This window comes from Physella acuta, unplaced genomic scaffold, assembly GCF_028476545.2.
Source record: "Physella acuta isolate Inbredline_101_S28 unplaced genomic scaffold, ASM2847654v3 ptg000013l, whole genome shotgun sequence".
Classification (NCBI taxonomy): Eukaryota; Metazoa; Mollusca; class Gastropoda; family Physidae; genus Physella; species Physella acuta.
The window spans coordinates 724858-737895 of NW_026731533.1; positions in this window are offsets into that span (position 1 = coordinate 724858).

The following is a 13038-nucleotide window of genomic DNA, read 5'->3' on the forward strand; positions in this document are numbered from 1 at the left end:
TAATTACAAGCCAAAGACTGGAAATGTTATTGATGTACTCAACCCAGTGTGTATTTCAACTACACTATTAAGAAATACTAAGCTAAGAATGTTTAGCACAGAATTTTAATCTAATTTGTGCTATGACTTGGAAACATGGAAGGTTACCTGTGTATTAGTAAAAGTAAAGTTCCCTTTTCAAACCTGACAGTCCAGGGGGGCGAGTGAAGTAAAGTTCACCTGTTTATGTTACAGTAACATGTGAAGGGATACAACTCATGACTGTTCTATCACAATCCAGCACCTACTGTTTGACTTGACACTCAATAAGGTGGATGTATACAGATAGGTGGACTTAGGTCAATCCTATGACCACAAGAACTGACCTAAAGATTTGACATGGCTGTCTCTAAAAATAGAATTAGAATTTGTGTGTGACCTCATCATTGTGTGGTCTGAACTAAACAATCCATGTTTACTATGATTGATTTCAGAAAGCTTTTAACTCTGATCAAAATTCACACTTATTCATACCAGTGAATTACACCATAAGAAAACTTCAAATATTTATTTATTAGATTTATAATAATAATTATATATCTTCAAAAGACAGTAAAAAAAATGTACACAAACATTTTTAAAAAATATATTTTATTATTTAAAAAAGTTTTCATCAAGATATCGCTGTTAATCTGTTGGCAGCTGTAAGCTTAGGTGTCAAAGCTGTGAGGGCTATCAACAAAGCCTCCTAAAAAATGGGGGGAAACATAAGAATGGTAGAGTATGCCAATATTTTTTTAAAACAAGTATTACACTAAAGTAACATTAATAACATACCAGGCAATGAGGTACACTTATTTTTATATTAGTTCCTTTTCAAATACAAAAAATATAATCTAGAAAGCTATTTCAGTCAGATGATTTTTTTATACTTGAAAATTAAAAAATGCTAAATTTGCAAGCTAGACTGTATCTACATCTATGTTAACTTTTGAAGCTGTAGAAAAACACAATAGGAATGATTCTAATATCTATACAATCTATAAGATCAGTAAATTGGGAGGCACAGAGGACATACATGCTAGAATTAATGTGCCCACTGTGCTTTCACAGATCTGCAACCCATTTGGAAAAAATCTGACATCACCAACACAACAAAAATTAGGATTCTAAATTCAAATGTTAAGGCAGTTTTGTTAAATGGATCAGAGATATGGTGAGTCTTCAAAGCAAGATATGGAGAGTCTCCAAGGCAAGCACAGAAGATTCAGAAAAATATAAACTAATATCTTAGACAGATTCTGAAATAAAGGTGGTAGGACAAAGACAGATGGAGAAAGACAAGCCAGAAGCCCATGACAGTACAATTAAGGAGGAAGTGGCACTGAGTGTGACACACTGTGAAAGGCTCACTCTAATGTGACATGCCAGACGCTGGAGTGGAACCCCCAGGGAAAGCAAAAGAGAGGGCGCCAAGACATACCTGGAAGAACTGAAGACAGCCTGAACTGCATAGCCCTAAAATATGCCTGCAATTTCTCTGGGTTCATTAGGGGAAACAACAACACCTTAGAAGATTTTATTTGTAATACAACATAATATCATATTGTTACCAGTCTTCCCTACTGAAATTAAATAGTTATAGTAATTCAACATTTCTTTTCACTATGGTGTTGAATCCTTTTGGTTGATTTTTTAACAATCTTCAGAAATCAAAAAGTAGTTTTATTCAAAGTATGACAAAAAATAATTAAAATGTTTTATGTTAAAAAACGTATGAAAAATCTTTGTGACTGACACCTGGAGTTTGTTCTTTTAGTTTTACTGCCAAATACCATTTTCATTTTTCAGTCAAATAGAAGTTTTTGGAATATTTTGTTGTTTTTTAAAATACTTTTCTTTTAAATTCATTTTAAAAATTAGAATTTTTGTATCTGTTAACTTAAGATGATGTAAAAATCCAAAACATATCAAAACTTATTGAGATGTTTTACTCATCTACCGAAAATGAAATGAACAAACCTGTTTTAAACCAATATTTGCAAAATATCCTGCATATTGTTTAACGCTGACAGGCTTTTGAATCTGATTCTCGAAGATGATGAGGGGTGTCAAAGGGGTTCAACAAGCCTGGAAAGATATTTTTATGTCTTCTAAAATAAACTTTCACTTAGATTTACCATGAGTATTATGTGCTTGTCATCAACAATAATGGATGCTAAATATCTTTATCAGGCTGGAAAAAGCGCAAAATCATTAACAGGGCAAAAGAGTACAAACTAAGAAACAAATGGCATTTATCATTAAATGTTTTACAAATTAAGGCATACAAAGGAGACTAACAAAGTATACTTAATAATATCTTGAACTAGATAAATTAACAGAAATAAAATAGCATGTATAAACAGGCCGTAAATTAATGATTAATTTAAAACAAATGTTTTCTAAGCTTAAGATAATAACCGCACAATATAGGCACAACAAGCAAACTGAAAATTATATACTGAAATGTATAAAATAACATGACGAGCACTTCAATCAAATACAAACTCACCTGCATGGGCTAGATCTGGGTGGTAAGGAAAAAATGCTTTCCGTAGATACTGTGGACACTCAAGATACTGAAGAATGTGGAACAGCTGTGTATTGCCATGACCTGGCTTTTTGAGGCCACTGAATTCAGACTTAACTGAAATTTGGTAATTCAATAGTTACAATATTATTAATAAATAACATTGGAGCAGGCAGTAGAAAGAAAAAGTAAGTGGTGATGTAATGTTCTAATAGTGGGAATTTTTAAAATAAATAATTACATTAAAAAAGTGTTACGCTAGTTAACCTAGTTTTTGTATTTCTTCATACACAATGATTTCATCAACATTGAAAACTGCTGCAGCTCTGGCAATCTAAATTAGAGGATTGGAAATCAATTTTTTTAAAGACAAAAGCAAACAATAATGTAAAATTTATAAAATCATATAGATAATTTCTGTACATTTTAGGACCTTTTATTAATGAAACTTAGATATATCTAGATCTATCTAAAAAAATTAACAAAAAGCATACTACATAAATCCCCTATCTTTCACTATGACTATGAGACTACTTTTAGTACTTTAAATTGTTAACTATTATCATCTATAATTTTAATTTATATTTCTTTATATTAATTAAAGGTTACTAGATTGTAGATAGTGATACATACATGCCCTGCAATTAGTTTTTCTTCTCCCCATTTCCTTTTGAATGCTTTTCCTGAAGAAAGGTTGAGAATTTATATTGTCTTGTATAAAAATTGTAGCATAACAAAAATTCTTTTTAACACGTTTTTATTAACTCAGCTTCGCGTTTGTGGATGTGTTTGTTGTTAAAATTGACATCGAAAATTAGCCCACTTCTGATTGCTCTATAGATCTGAAATTTGGCATGCAGGCTACTTTCGCCTAACAATTTCAGATGCAATCATAAAAACTAGCAATTAGAGACCGTAATTAGCTTAATTTAATTACGCCCTAAGGACCATAAAATTGAGGACGTGATTTCTAAAGATACCGACAAGACTGAAGGCCTACTGACACAGTTACTTCGGCCCCAATCGATGTGAGCGCGCTGGCCGTGATCGTATAGTGGTTAGTACTTCGCGTTGTGGCCGCGACAACCCAGGTTTGAATCCTGGTCGCTCAAGATTTTTAGTCCGTGTATTTATAAACACTTAGTCAAGTCATACTTAATCAAGTCATTGGATAAAGTAGAAAATAAACTATATAAAAAACTTTTTTTAAAAACCACGTTTTTCATGTGTAGCAACGGACTAAAAAGGAGAAAATAAAATACTTAAAAAAATCTTTTTAAAAAACCACGTTTTTCTTGTGGACTAAAAAGTAGAAAATAACTATTTACATACATTTGATGACAAAAAACGTGGGTCGGGCAGATGGGTCGGGAAATTTGATGGTGAACGTACCCACGTTTTTTGTCATCAAATGTATGTAAATAGTTATTTTCTACTTTTTAGTCCACAAGAAAAACGTGTTTTTTTTTTAAGTTTTTTTTAAGTATTTTGGTAATCCCTTAGTTTAGCGTCGGAAATTATCGGGTAATGTTTGTTGAGTCTCGGTAACTAGAGTTACGGTAAACCATGGTTTATTTGACCATTGAAATATAAATAAATTGAAAGTCGATTGTAGTAAATTAATGTTTTAATTTTTTAAGTTTAATCGACAAAAGGAAACAAGAATAAATATAATAGTAGATTTAAATTAGTAGATCTAAAAATTTAAAAAAAAACATATATTAATATAAATATAAATAATGAAGTCAAATGTAGGCTAATAAATAATTTAATGTTTTTTGCTTGCAGCGGATTTGCTACCATTAATTAATTAGATCTAGCTAGATATCTAGCTGCTAGGCCAAGTAAAAAAATCTAGATTACGAAAATAGTAAAAATGATTACAAAATGTAAAAATGATTACAAAAATAAATCTATCTAAATTTTAAACATTCTATAATAGATTGACGATAGAAGCATGTGGTTGTATATAACGTTTATTGGGTCTAACTACATGATGGTACCACAGAGAGGAAGGAAGTACAATGCACAAGGGACATCACTCAAGATAACAATATAAATATAATACTAATACAGAAGAGTGAGTTCCCTTGACCTCACAATTATCTCAATCTATTACATCCCTTTACCCTTAGAACACAATAACACATCTCTCAATAGAACAATTGATAGTATCCTAAAATCACCAATTATATTGTAACATGAACACTATGGTAGATTACATCCTTACAAACAATGCACAATATGCCACAACATAATCAAGATACAAAACAATGATGTCAAAGTCCTTTTGACCTTTAAAATCATAGGTCTAACTTATTTGGGACTTTGATTGTCCTGCTTGACCTTCTCAGTGGCTTTTGATTTGGTGACTCAAGATTCTGACCATCTAGATTCTCTATCTCAGGAGGTCTAGGATTTAAATCATTGACTCCAGAATTTACATTTTCTGACTCCAGACAACTTGGTTCACTCATATCAACAGAACTTGGTTGTGGAACAAACTGAGTTGGTGTGAACTGATCAGATTTGGTGGGATTGACAGATTCACACTTATTATCTGCACAAGTTATTTTTAACTGTATAAGGCACAGGTCCTGTACATTGAACAATTTGACCTGGTATCCATTTTTCCTTTCTCCCATAATTTCTTAGATACACATTCTCATTAACACCAAATTCTCTTTCAATGAATGTTTGTCATGATTTAATGGAACTATTTTTGAATTGGCATCTGAAAGTATTATGCTGTTATTCAGATCCTTGACTGACATAGATTTCTTTGATTGATCAATTTCCTCAGGTAATCTGATAGTGCTTTTTGGTAACCAAAAATACTGTTTAAAAGTAATATCCTGGACTATATCACTTTGCAACTGTGATCCAGTATTTGAAGTGGGTGTATTAAATGGCAAAAATCTTTTTTCTTTTCTTTTGATGTTACTCTTTTAGTTTCTGTAAGTGCTAATGATGTTAGCAAAGTTGTTTGATGATCACATTCCTTCTTACTAATGTATTCTCTTTAAAACATTTGAAATTGCCATATCACCATAATCATTTATTAAGTTACAAATACTTTGTTTAGGCAACTCTGACTGATAATGGACTGCATCTTCTCCATCTTTTAGATTATCTTCACAAAGGTTTTTATTTCTTATTTTATATGGCCTTAAGTCATCATTCACAGACTCTTCAGGCCAACCATTCTTACAGTACTCATATACTTTTATTAAGCACTCATCTTTTTGTGTTTCTCTTTTAATATCATTCACATTTATATTGGAGTTATCCATGATAGTGAAGAGAACAAATACATCTTCTGGTACATAGCTAAGGCTTTGGTTTTTTAAAGGTAATCTACTAAGGCTATCTGCACTATTCTCAGATCCAGGTTTGTATTTCAATTCATAATTGTATGCAGTTAGTGTGATAGCCCATCTTTGAATTCTTGGTGAGGCATGCTCAGGTAGGGTTTTGTTTTCTCCAAATAAACCTAGCAATGGTTTATGATCTGTAAAGATGGTGAACTTCCTACCAAACAGAAACTTATGAAATTTCTTAACACCAAAAATGATGCCTACGCCTTCCCTATCTAACTGAGAATAATTTTTCTCAGCCTGGTTCAAAGATCTACTGGCAAAAGCAATGGGTCTGTCACCCTTCTCATCCATGTGGGACAAGACTGCTCCTACACCATCTGGTGAAGCATCACATGTTAATATAAGTCTTTTCCCTGGGTCATAGTGAGTTAGTAAGGTGTCAGAAGACAAAGCCTCTTTTGCTGTATTAAAAGCAGTATCTTGTTGTTTACCCCAGTGCCAAGTTGCATTTTTCTGTAGCAGCTTGTACAGTGGTGATAGTTTACCAGACAGATTCCCTATGAACTTTGCATAGTAATTTATCAAGCCCAAAAAAGCTCTTAGTTGTTGGGTATTTTCAGGTTTGGGTGCTTCTTTAATGGCTTTTGTTTTCTCAGGTTGAGGTCTGATACCTTGCTTGCTTAATATATAACCAAGAAAACTAATTTCTGTCAGCATGAATTGACATTTATCTTTGTTTATCTTTAAACCTTTTTCACCAACAATTTTCAAGACTTTATCTAGTGTTTTAAGATGTTCAGTGTCATTCTTACCAGTTATGTACACATTGTCAAAGTACACACAAACATTTGGAATATCCTTAAAAATACTGTCCATGACAGCTTGGAAAATTCCAGGGCTAGATGATATGCCAAAACATAGTCTTTCATATTGGCAGAGTCCTTTATGTGTGTTTATTGTCGTATAGACTTTTGAATCTGGATGCAGTTCTAGTTGAGTGTAAGCATGACTAAAGTCTAATTCAGTGAATTTGTCTCCTCCTGCCAAATTCAAAGAAATTTCCTCAATGTTAGGTATCGGGTACCTATTTAGCTCTATTTGCTTATTCAGTGTAGTTTTATAATCTCCACAAATTCTTATAGAACCATCCTTCTTTAACACTGGCACAATGGGCGTTGCCCAATCGGAATAGTCTACCTTCTTTATAATGCCATTAGATTCCAATCTACTTAGCTCATTTTCAATTTTATTCCTCATTGCATAAGGTGGAACTCTAGCTTTGCAGTATCTTGGATTTGTGTCTTTAATGCTTAACTTCACTGTTCTATCATTTAGTAATCCAGAGTTACCAAAAACACATTTATTTTCAGATATAACTTTATCTAGTGAAGTAAGACTAGATTCTTTTGCATTGATCACTGAACATATACTCTTCCAATTTAACTTAAGATTACTTAACCAGTTCCTACCCAGTAATGGTGGTCCATTTCCTTCAACCACAAGAAGAGGAAGTTTAACACTTTGACCATTATAACTTACATGAACCATACACTCTCCTATTACCGGAACATTGTCACCAGTGTATGTTGTTAGACACTTGTGACATGGTTGTAGAGGCACTGATCCTCCTGTGACAGCGTCAAAGTCCTTCTTTGTGATGACTGTTAGAGATGCTCCAGTGTCAAGTTGGAAGCTGATGCTCTTACCGTTGATATTAACTGGTACATTGATGGGAGCATGACTTATTGATTTCACAGAGAACAGGTTGAAATCCGGCTGCGAATCAGTTTGAGCATTTTCACTGGTAGAGTGGTTCATTGGTTGGGTTAGGTAGTCTTGGTGAGAGTTAACATAGTGCTGCCTTTGGTTGCGGTACTGTCTTGACTGGCTAGATTTAGCAACAGACGAAGACTTTGCAAAGCAGGCCTTGGCAATGTGACCTTGCTTACTGCAATTATAACAAGTTGCAGACTTGAACTTGCACCGATGAGATGCATGGGGACCTTTGCATCGATGACATTTTTGATAATTATTACTAGATTTAGATCTAGGATTTGAACGAGCAGGCTGTTTAGCATAAGTTGGAATGCTCTGATGGGGTTGATGTTTATTGACTAACCTGCTGTTTACTGCATGGATCTCTGAAGGTGCTAAAGATCTCGCCACATCAGATGACTGCTGGAATGAAATTGCAAGTTGTATTGCTTTTTCCAATTTTAGATCTGACTCGAGCAGCAACTTTCTTTGAATATCAGGGCTGTTTACACCTGTCACAAACTTTTCACATAATCTGTCAGACAGCGTGTCTCCGAATTCACAAAATTCACTTAAATGACGTAAAGCAGCAACATATTCTGATATTGACTCGTTTGGTTGACGAGTCCTACTGTCAAATCTAGCTCGACATAGAAACTTTGATGGGGTAGGCGCATGGTGGTCTGTTAGCAATTTGCTCAGCTCGTTAAAGCTCTTGGTAGTTAGACTAGCTGGTGCGCATAAGTCCTTTAGTAGCCTAAATTGTTGAGGCCCTATGACTGTTAACAAAACAGCTCTCTTTTTGGCTTCTATCGTCACGTCGTTCGCTTCTAGGTAAAAGCTTAACCTATCTAGGTAATCCTGAATGATTTCATCATTCGAATCAAATTGTTTTATTTGGCCATACAGCGCCATTATTCTAGAAATACTTAGCCAATAAGCTCTAGCAAACCTCTTTTTTGCGTAAGTAGGTGCTCTTTCTAGTAGATCTTTATCCTCGTCGTCAGATATAATAGATTGACGATAGAAGCATGTGGTTGTATATAACGTTTATTGGGTCTAACTACATGATGGTACCACAGAGAGGAAGGAAGTACAATGCACAAGGGACATCACTCAAGATAACAATATAAATATAATACTAATACAGAAGAGTGAGTTCCCTTGACCTCACAATTATCTCAATCTATTACACATTCTGTATAAAAATAAAAGATGACACGAAATAAAGTATGGTTTACAGTACTTCCGGTGAATTCCGGAAGTGTGTGACAGACTTTGGCATTGTTTTACTGTTTTTTACTGCTATACGATTCCGGAATAACAACCGACGCTAAACTAAGGGATTACCCTTACTTAATCCTCATCACTCCCTGTGGAGTATAGGGCAACAACAAATCTCCGCCATTCCACCCTGTCCTGGGCGAGCCACTTTAGTTCATGCCAGGTTTTGCCAGTAGCCTGTACTTCTTCTTCCATCTCCCTCCTCCATGTTCCCAGTGGTCTTCCTCTACTTCTCTTTCCGGGTGGGTTCCACTTCAGCGCCATGTTGGGGAGTCTTTTTTTGCTCATGCGTAGGACATGGCCCAGCCATCTCCATCTCCTCATTCTAACTTCTGAGACAATGTCGTTTAATCCTGTCCTTCGCCATATTTCCTTGTTCGGGACTTTGTCGTCCCACTTTATCCTGAGGATCCGTTGGAGGGATCTTCTTTCAAAGCCTCTGAGTCGGCTGTCTACTTTCTTGTTTAGTTTCCATGACTCTGCAGCATAGAGGAGTACAGAACGTACATTAGACTTATAGATGCTTATTTTAGTTCTCTGCTGCAGTGAGGATGATTTCCAGATCTTAGCGAGTCTGTTGAAAGCTTGTGCTGCCATTGCTATTCTGGTGGCAATTTCTTTCTCCATGCTGCCATTTGCTGATATATAGCTGCCGAGGTACTTAAAGTCTTCGACCTCTTCTAGCTCTGCTCCATTCGCAAAGGTCTTGAGAGCACTTTTGGTTTTTATTTTCATTAGCTTGGTTTTTCCCGAGTTTATCTTTAGCCCAACGCTTTTGGCAATTAGCTCTATTCTTGTGGTTTTCGCTTGGATGTCTTTTTGGATATAATTAAGTAGCTTATTAATATTTGTTTTGTTTACAAAAAAATGTCTACAATCATAATAAAATATATTTTGGATCATCTATATACTACTAAAACTCAAGTTTGTTTACATGTTTGAATATTTATTTTTTTGTTTTTTTTTTTTGTTTTTTTTTTTTTTGTTTGTCTGATCGATTATTGTGAATACTTCTACTCTATCTGGAGAGCTGTAAAATAGTATGTAGGCAGAGAATAATTTTTTATTGCAGACAGACTGTTAATCACAAATTTATTGAAAGACGTTAATTAATGTATTGATTTATTCATAGGTAGATTAACCACATTTTTAAAAAAAGATTTGAAAAACCACTACACTCGACGGAAACAGTGACGTCACATGATGTGTTTATTTTTTTACATAATAATGGCGGCCTATCGAAGAAGATTGTGTTCCCATTCCAATGTTTAACGCGTTCTAAAGCTAATTTTCTGTCGGCTTTAACTTTAACAATACGTCCGTTTGCTGTATTTATTACGTTCCAACACTTATATCAATTTTCAACTGTCTTTTTCATTTAGTTATACGATAAATTTCTCTAGATCTACAATCTGTCCAAGAAAGTTATGTATAGATCTAGATCTAGAATCTAGGTCAAATCAAAGATTTATTAGTTATAAATACAATCCAAAAAAAAACGAGACTTAAGCAAACCAGTCGTAGATCTAGAATATAGATAATTATTTCTAGATTTAGATAATAATGAGTTTCTATATACTAAAATATTTTAGACCTTTATTATTTTGTTTAAATCTTTGTTTCGACTATGCTAATTTTGAAATGCTGGATCCAGGGCCTATTGCATAGCTTAAGATTCATACGCGTCTTCGATACCGGTAATTTTGCTAAATTATTAACGTAAATTCTAAATATAGCTCAGTCGTAGATCTAAAATATAGATAATTCTATCTAGATTTAGATAATAATGAATTTCTATATACTAAACTATTTTAGACCTTAATTATTTTATATAAATCTTTGTTTGGAATATGGTAATTTTGAAATGCTCGCTCCAGGGCCTATTAGCGTAGCTATTAGCTAATGATTAGATCTAGATTCTAGATCTAGCAAGAAAAACTAAACTTAAGACTTAAGCAAACGAGTCGTAGAATCTAGATCTAGATAATTCTATCTGGATCTAGATAATTTCAGACCTTCTTTATTTTATATAAATCTTTGTTTGGCTAATTTAAGATAAAATTTAATTTGAAAGTTACTACTACTAGACTTAGATCTAGATCTATGCGCGTAAATCAAGTTGCATAAGGAGACTCAAAGTATCAAACTATAGTATAAAAATTCACTTGTGACGTCACGAGTAAATAGCTAAGTTGGTAGTGTAATCGGCTCTCATGCGGGTGGCACAGGTTCTAGACCAATTCAACAATGATATTTTTTTTTTAGATGTGAATGATAAAGTTGCCTATCTGAACTTGGCCGGATACAGGGCGGGTAAAGTAGAGTTCATCTGTTTCTTTGTCCTAAGCATATGAAAGGATAGTGTGGTCAGAGACATGCTCGGCTGGAATCGTTTTTTAAACGATAAAAACATGTTGTCTGAGACTTGGCGGGACACTGGGCAGGTGAAAAAGAGTTGAGTAGGTCACTTGTGAAGTCAGTATATGAAGGGATAGTCCGAAATCGGTGTTTTCGGTGTTTTTAAAAGATAAAAAACATATTTTTGAATGTGGGGTCTGTTTTTTTGTGACGATAAGTGACACTGCAGTAGCGTAGCGAGGAGGGGGGGGGCGGGGGCGGGGTGGACATATGTCCCCGTGCGCCGACCTTAGGGGGCGCCAAAATGGGTTGGTAAAATAAATTGAAAGGTTGAGGGGGGTGCAAATCGAAAGTTTGAGTGGGGGGGGGGGGTTCAAATCGAAATCTTGAGGGGGGGGGGGGGCACATCACAAGTTTGGGGGGGGGGGTTGCAAATCGAAATCTTGCGGGAGGGGGGGTTCGAATTGAAAAGTTTGTCCCCGGGCGCCGGGAAGGGTCGCTATGCCTCTGAGTAACAGACGTGATGTTTTTTGATGGATGACCCTCGAAACCCACAGTTATCCAACGGATGACGGGTAGTCTAGTAATTAATAAAACATCGCACCCTAAAGCTTATGAGAGCAAAGTTAGTATAAAGCCGCAAAATCTTTTTGAATCATAGACTAGAGTAACTTTTTGAATCACCATTTTATTACACATTTGCATCTTAAGGTTTGTAAAATAAAATCGTAATTAGATGTTTTGTATTAGATATATGTATACGTAGGCTGCATGTAAGAAAGAAGTATTACTATCGTAAGAGAAAAAAACTTTAGTAATTCTTTATTTAACGTTTTCTCATTCATCTGTTGGGGGCAGATATAAGTCTTATCCACATTTTTTTTATCATTGTTTCTTCCAGGCTTATTTTTCCGGGGCGCTCCCTCCCCTCTCGCCGAAGAGATGCCTGAAAGAAACTCTGGTTTTTATATTCTTTTAACTAAATTTACCCGAGGTATTTAAATATATATATATATATATATATATATATATATATATATATATATATATATATATATATATATATATATATATATATATATATATATATATGGTAAACAATTACCCTAAGTTTCTAGACCGATCTTAAATCCTAAAGTCAAAAGGCCTCCGGTATAAAAGAGAGATGGCTGTATTTAGCCTGACAACTCAAGCAAAGACTACACTTGTGATTTAAGATCGATATGTCGGTGTTAGACGGTCTATGTCCAGCAGGAATAACACAAACAGCAGATGTACATGCGCTAAAGTGGACAGACAGGGAGACAGAACAGCGCCTCCAACATGTCTGGCGCTGAGCTAGGCGCTGTTAAGTCTGCCAAAAAGTAGGCTATATATCTAATTGAAAGTTATTAAAAAGTATGACGTTTAGGGTACATAACATGACAGCTTTTAATTCGTAGTTTCAGTAATGTGTTTGCTATTGTTGTTTTTTCTTCTTGTGTTGCGGGACCTGTTTTAAATGTTATTTAATTAATCTCCAAAAAGGCGCCACTATCCTTAAAATGTTCGTAGGCGCTCCCCCTGATCCGGCACCACCCACCTAAGTACATTTGCTAATATTAAGGAAGAGAACCTAATTTTTAAATAAATTGGCCTGTAGTTAGTTGGGAAATGAATGTTACCTTGTTTGGGAAAAAAACATGTTTCCCACTGGGATGTTGACCAAGCTGTTAATTTTTATACATAGGCTTCGACCAATCGTTGACTATCTACTGGTCACGTGATCAC